Genomic DNA, 6745 nt, shown 5'->3' with positions numbered 1-6745 from the left:
TGGTTCCCTCAGCTTGATCGGTGTTGTGTCATCTACTGCGCAAATGGCGCGGTGTAGATTAGATGTCTCAGCCTGCATCTGAAAATAAGTTCTTAAATTAACAATCTGTTTATCTAATTGCTCACCTATATCCATAAGTCCTCTTCCTCCTAAATACCGGGGTAATGTCGTTCGTTCTACTGCACTTTTAGGGTGGTGTTTTTGTGCCTTTGTGAGGTGTGTTCGTACTTTTCGCTGAAGATGTTCTATATCCGTTTTTGTCCACTTACAATACCAAATGAATAGCTAAGCGCGGAACAAGCGTAGGTGTTTAGTGCCTTAAACAAATTTTTACTGTTAAGCTGTGAACGAAGCAGCTGTTTTACCCTTCGTATAAACTCAGTAGTTATCTCAGTTTTCATTTGCTTATGGTCAATTTTCCGCGCCTGCTTTACACCAAGATATTTGTACATATCGTTTTCGCCCATGGCCTCGATGTTCTGGCCATTTTGCATGTCGAATCCACCGGGCTGTACCTTTCCTCTGACTATATTCAAAACACGGCACTTGTCTAGTCCGAAGTGCATGCTAATATCATTAGAGAATGTTTCTACAGTTTTTAGCATCTGTTCTAGGTGTTCTCGAGTGGAAGCCATTAATTTCAAATCATCCATATACAACAGATGATTGAGCTTCGCTACTACAGTATTATTGTTTCTAATACTAAAACCTGAGTCAGTGGAGTTTAATAGCTGGGAAAGGGGGTTCAAAGCTAAGCAGAACCACAATGGACTCAACGAGTCTCCTTGAAACAGGCCCCGGTTGATTGCGATATTTTCGGTTTCGATATTGTTTTCACCGGGTATTTGGAGGTGAATTTTAGTCTTCCAATCTCTCATTATATGCCTTAAAAAGGTCACTATATTATCATCGACTTTGTATATTCTTAATATATCTATTAGCCATTCATGCGGTACTGAATCAAAGGCCTTCTTATAGTCAATAAAAGCAGTAAAAAGGTTCCTTTTTTTTTGTGAATGCCTGGTTAGAAATGACTGAGTCGATGACAAGTTGTTCTTTGCAACCCATGGAACCCTTAGCGCATCCTTTCTGTTGAGGTTCTATGATATTGTTTAGAGCACAGTGTTGGTAGATACGCCGGGTTACACAGGATGTGACCAATTTATACAAAGTTGGAAGACAAGTAATTGGGCGGTACTTGGATGGATCTTGGGTGTTATTTTGATCCTTTGCTATTAAATAAGTAGTTCCCTGAGTTAGAAATGATGGTATTTCCTGCGGATTAGAGATAACATGATTAATTAATGTTGATAAACAATCATGAATACACCAAAACTTTTTAAGCCAGAAGTTCTGAACTCCGTCTGGTCCAGGGGATTTCCAGTTATGAAGCTCTTTGATGACATTTGAGACCTCTTCAGTCGTGAATGGTTCGTAGTTAGCAGTAACGTAGTGGTGAAAGTTGTGCGTCGTATCTTCTATCCATCTAGCATTGTTGTTAAAAGCAGCTGGTGTGGAAAGTTGATTTCCCCAAAACTCATGATTTTCTTCTTGGCTTGGGTAAGACTTGTCGGCACTTTCTACGGTGGAATTGAGTTTTCGGTAGAACGCCTTCTCGGAATTTTCAAAAAGTGCATTGTCGCTTTTTCGGTTGTTACTAACTTTGTACCTCCTTAGTCGCCCTGAATAGACGGAGAGTTTTTGTTTTAATGTATCCAGACACTGTTGAGCTGTGTTATTGTCTGGATCGTATCTCGAGTGTCTTGCAGTGTTCCGCATTATTTCTTCAGCTCTCCTAATGACTTTTCTACTTGGTACTCCTCGTAAATATTCTGTGACTTGGCCAATATCCCTACGCAGTAATTCAATCTTCCCTTGCAGTCTTTTTTCCCAGGGTGCAATTCTGTTACCAGTTCTTCCGTTATTAGTACCCCGTCGTGTTCTGATCTTAATGCCCATTACATTAGCAATTGCTGTTGCTGCACAGTAGATGAGCATATGCAAATATTCTAATGTGTGAGCTTCTACGACGTAATTGGGTAGGACTTCAGTGTTCACAATTTGTAATAGCGCACCCAGTTTCTTACAAGAGTTAATTCTTGGTAGCGGTGGTCTGCTAAGTGGGTTTGTTCCATTAAACTCTTGTACGACGCGAGCCATTTCGTTTACTAGGCTATCACGTAACTCGTTGTTTTCCTGCGGTGTATTATCAGGTTGAGTTTCTGGTATGGGAAGCTCAGGAATCTGCTGATCAGAGATTTCATTAGGGACTTGATCTAAAATTAGCCCTTGATTGTTAATCTCCCGTTCGACTTCGCTTTTGATGGTATCGCGTCTAGCCTCTGGGATAAGATTATTTCTGATGATTACCCGGTATTGATCTGATACTCTTTGCTCCGATACTTGAATATCTGGGTACTCTCTGCAAAATTCGGCATACAGCTGTTGTCGGTAGCCGATCGTTTCTTGACCGAGGTTTGTCACCTTGTAGTAGAAGCGCAAAATGTTTTCATTAATGGACGCAGTCCATTTCATGCGCTGCCTCGGTCGTCCCGCTTGAGTGAGCGCCGGCTGAGGTTCCAGCGCAGCACCTTCGGCGGGTGGAGCTCTTGCTGTTGTTTGGCTCACTTGTGGTTGTTGTTGTTGTTGGGCTGTAGCTGTTTGTATGACAGGGGCCCGCCTCCTCAACACCCTGCCACCGACGTCCCGCATGCTGTCACGTCTAGCGCCGGCTTCAGACGTGCCCTGGCGATCCCCAGGCAGCGATCCTAAACATAAATCATAATTCTCCATATTAATGGGTTTGCATTTTATACCTACTGCCAGGTGTCAGTTTTTGTTCCACGGCAAGTATTCCTGCTACTCTCTGGGTACTGGCGCTACGAATACCCAGAAAGCATCCCCCATTCGCAGGGGGCCGCGCCTGATAGAAGAACTGACAAAAAACTCCCACAGGTCATTATTATTATTATTTAAATATATTGACGATTTATGCAATTTTAGTAAATTGGATTGTTACTGTTTTGTTTTTTTGACTATTCATAAGCTTTGTCGATAAAGTTGTAAAATTTTTCATGGCAATAAAGTATATTTATATTCTATTCTATAATTACCATTTGGATAGCCAACCTTTGAAAGGAGACGGCGCAATAAATACTCGTAGATACTTGGGCCGAACTAGTTCACAATTATTATCTAGCGATTTTAACAGTTTTACCGATAAGAACATTTTACGTTTGCTTAGTAGTTTAGTCGCAACATAGGGGGTCCCGTGGGAAGTTCTAGCTCGCCGTGATTTGATGGTGGTATTATAGGTTTTTTGAGTCGCTGAATCCAATAGAAGTGGTCTGGAAGTCCAAATATGGTGCGTTTAATTGTTATTAACAAATTATGGTAAAATTAGGTATTTTTTAGGTATTATTAGAAGCCCTGTAAAAAAAAATGGGGTCGCGGACGTTTCCCCAACTGTCATCAATACGACTAACTTCGCGCGTAACTTTGATACGAGAATTATAAAAAAAAATATGCATTGAAATCCAGATCCCGTTATTCGTTAAGCGTGATAAAGTGAGTACAAAGACATACCTATTTGTTTCTTTGTAATTACAGCTTCAATTTACCATACCCTTCTCGTAGACTCTGCCGATAAGGTAGAGTCGTGTTGGGGAAAAGTCGCGCGGCCAAGAAAATGATAGTATTAGAGGTTTTCTCTGGTGTGTTTTTAGTAGCTGAATCGAATGCAACTAGTCGCGATTACTCAAAATATGTTCTTATTTTGCTTAGTAACAAAATAATTGTTTATTCGCCGAAAAGCTCGAAATAATGCGCTATCTACAGCAAGTTTGTAGTCTTTTTCATTGTATTTTTATACGCTAAATCGATTGCCACTAGTCGTGATAGCTTACACCACGTTCTGACTTTGTTATTAATAAATTATTGCAAAAATACCGGTTTATAGCACGTTTACTCACAATTTTTAAACTCTAAACTCTAAATTTTCAAAAACCACTTGGATCGACATGACATTTGGCATACACGTCGCTAACATGTCAAACAAAACAAGTGATATTGTGCTGATGTGTGCTTTACCCTGGGGGTGAGTTTCACCCCTTCTCGGGAGTGAAAAAAGAAACCTTTATAATAAGTCCGGCAATGGAAAAACTGATTAATTCTAAGCAACTTTTGTACTATACAGTTTTTTCAATTAAGTCAATACTGTTCGCGTTGCGAATGAATATTTTCATTTTTTAACAAAAAACCACGTTTTTGGTGGTTGTATAAACACTTTCGAACTGACAAAAATACAACATAAGTAAACATAAAGCAACAATTAAAGCTTTCGATAAATACAACATAAGTAAAGCAACTTGTGAAGCGGTAATGATTAATTTCATTTGAGATGCTAATTAAGGGGTGATTTTCACGTTTTTTTTTTACCAAAAAAAGGAACCAATTTTATTTTTAGCGTAACCTGCTTATCCTTAATACTAGATATTTTTCAAAAAAAAAATAAAGTTTTTTTTAAAGCTTAAAAAAGTTGTAATGAGTTTTCCTCAAAAAGTGCTTCATGTTTTGGTTATATTGTGTTGAAATATTCGATTTGGAATTTGACGAATATGAACCATTAGCTACAATTCCGCTTCTACTGGGTCTACGGACCTCACACATACACCATTTTTTACACTCTTTTATAGTGTATTATATTTTTGTTAAGAAATTTTTTTTTTAAAAAATACTTACTTTTTGAATTATTTTCGAAAGAAAAAAAGTCGCTTAGAATTCATCAGTTTATCCACTTCCGGACTTATTTTAAAGGATTCTTTTTTCACCCACGAAAAGGGGTGAAATTCACCCCCAGCGTAAAAGCACACATCGGCACAATATCATTTGTTTTGTTTGACATGTTAATTTCATGTCAATTTCATGTCATCAATTTCATTTCAAATTTCATGTCAATCCAAGTGGTTTTTTAAAATTTATTGCAAAAACCGTGAGTAAACTTACAAGAAACCGTTATTTTTGCAATAATTTATTAATTCGGAACGTGGTTTAAGCTATCACGACTAGTGGCAATCGATTCAGCGTATAAAAATACTATGAAAAAGACTACAAACTTGCTGTAGATAACTCATTATTTCGAGCTTTTCGGCGAATAAACAATTATTTTGTTATTAACAAAATAAGAACATATTTTGAGCAATATCGACTAGTTGCATTCGATTCAGCGACCAAAAATATACCAGAGAAGACCTTACCACTATCAATTTATTTACAGGGCTTCTAATAATTCCTGAAAAATACCTAATTTTACCATAATTTGTTAATAACAATTAAAAGCACCATATTTGGGCTTCAAGACCACTTCCATTGGATTCAGCGACCCAAAAAACCTATTACTACCTATACTATAATACTACCATCAAATCACGGCGAGCTAGAATTTCCCACGCAACCCCCTATGTTGAGACTAGACTATCGACATTTAAAAAAAAAAACTCTGTCCGCAATTTCTTAAGAGCTCAGTACAGGCACGTACAAGTTTAACCCTCATTAGTGGGCTTAAATACAGAGAGGGTAGGCAAAATGATTTATAATAACGGAATCCAACCTAAACTGGCAGTTTAAGATGTTTTCGACTAACCCACCTTGTATCTGAAGGAATACAATAGACCTGTAAAAGTTAAATCGGATTATGTAGGTATATTTTGGGTGCAGATGATTGACCAGGGCCGTAGAGTATATAATTAAAACATTTTTTATTTAAACTAAATAAATATATTTTTTAAACGGTAACTACGTATATATATAGTAGGTAAATTGTATTTTTGTTTTAATAAAATTTCTATATTTTATTCAAAAATAAACAATTCAAAAATAAAAAGTTACTTGCAATTTGTAAAACATATGTACATTTATTTAATTAATACCTATTTTTAAATTATACAAATTAGTCCAATCATTTGGTAGTTTTACCTGGAAAGTTTTCCGGGAGTTTTGAAAATTGGTAATTTAATGGATTTCGGTACCTTATATGCTACCTTGTATCCTTGCTACCTTGTATCTCCGCCGCCATGTTTAAAAAATGGCGCCTAATAACAGTGTTTTGGGAATATCTTCTTTTTGACGCATTTTACGAAAAAACATTTATGTAAAAAATTAAACTAGAAAAAATTTCCCACAATTTACATAATTTTAATTTTTTCATAAAATTAATCGTATTTGGCGTACGAGCGCTGCAAAATATATTTCAATAGACGTTTTGAAAAAAAAACTCATTGGTAGAGTAAGCGGCGCGTTTTTTTTATTGTGGTTTCCCCTGTAGGCCTAATCCACATATGATGTATTTATTAATTTACAAATTTAGAGCAATCTCCTTCGTTTTGCAGTTCCTGATATACCAGGAACGACTTCGTCCTAAGCATCGATCGAGATATCGCAGACCGAAATTTAGTAGGACATTTTTTCTAGTTTCATTTTGTGCATATATGATTTTTTCGTAAAATGCGTCGGAAAGGATGTCTGTTATTTGGCGCCACATTTTCAATATGGCGACGCGAGCGGCGGAGATACGACGTAGCAAAGTTGAAATTCAAAAAGAGCATAAAATCCACAAAATAACCAATTTTTAAAACTCCCGGAAAACTTTCCAGGTAACTCACTTTTTTTTTCGACTATATGACTAAACTAAATTAGGATTACAAAACTATTCAAATTCAAAATAAACAGGATCATCTTCGGAATCCGA

The sequence above is a fragment of the Diabrotica virgifera genome, chromosome 8 (assembly GCF_917563875.1).
Source record: "Diabrotica virgifera virgifera chromosome 8, PGI_DIABVI_V3a".
NCBI lineage: Eukaryota > Metazoa > Arthropoda > Insecta > Coleoptera > Chrysomelidae > Diabrotica > Diabrotica virgifera.
The sequence above is the reverse complement of the archived record's forward strand: the minus strand, read 5'-3'. Positions refer to the sequence as shown.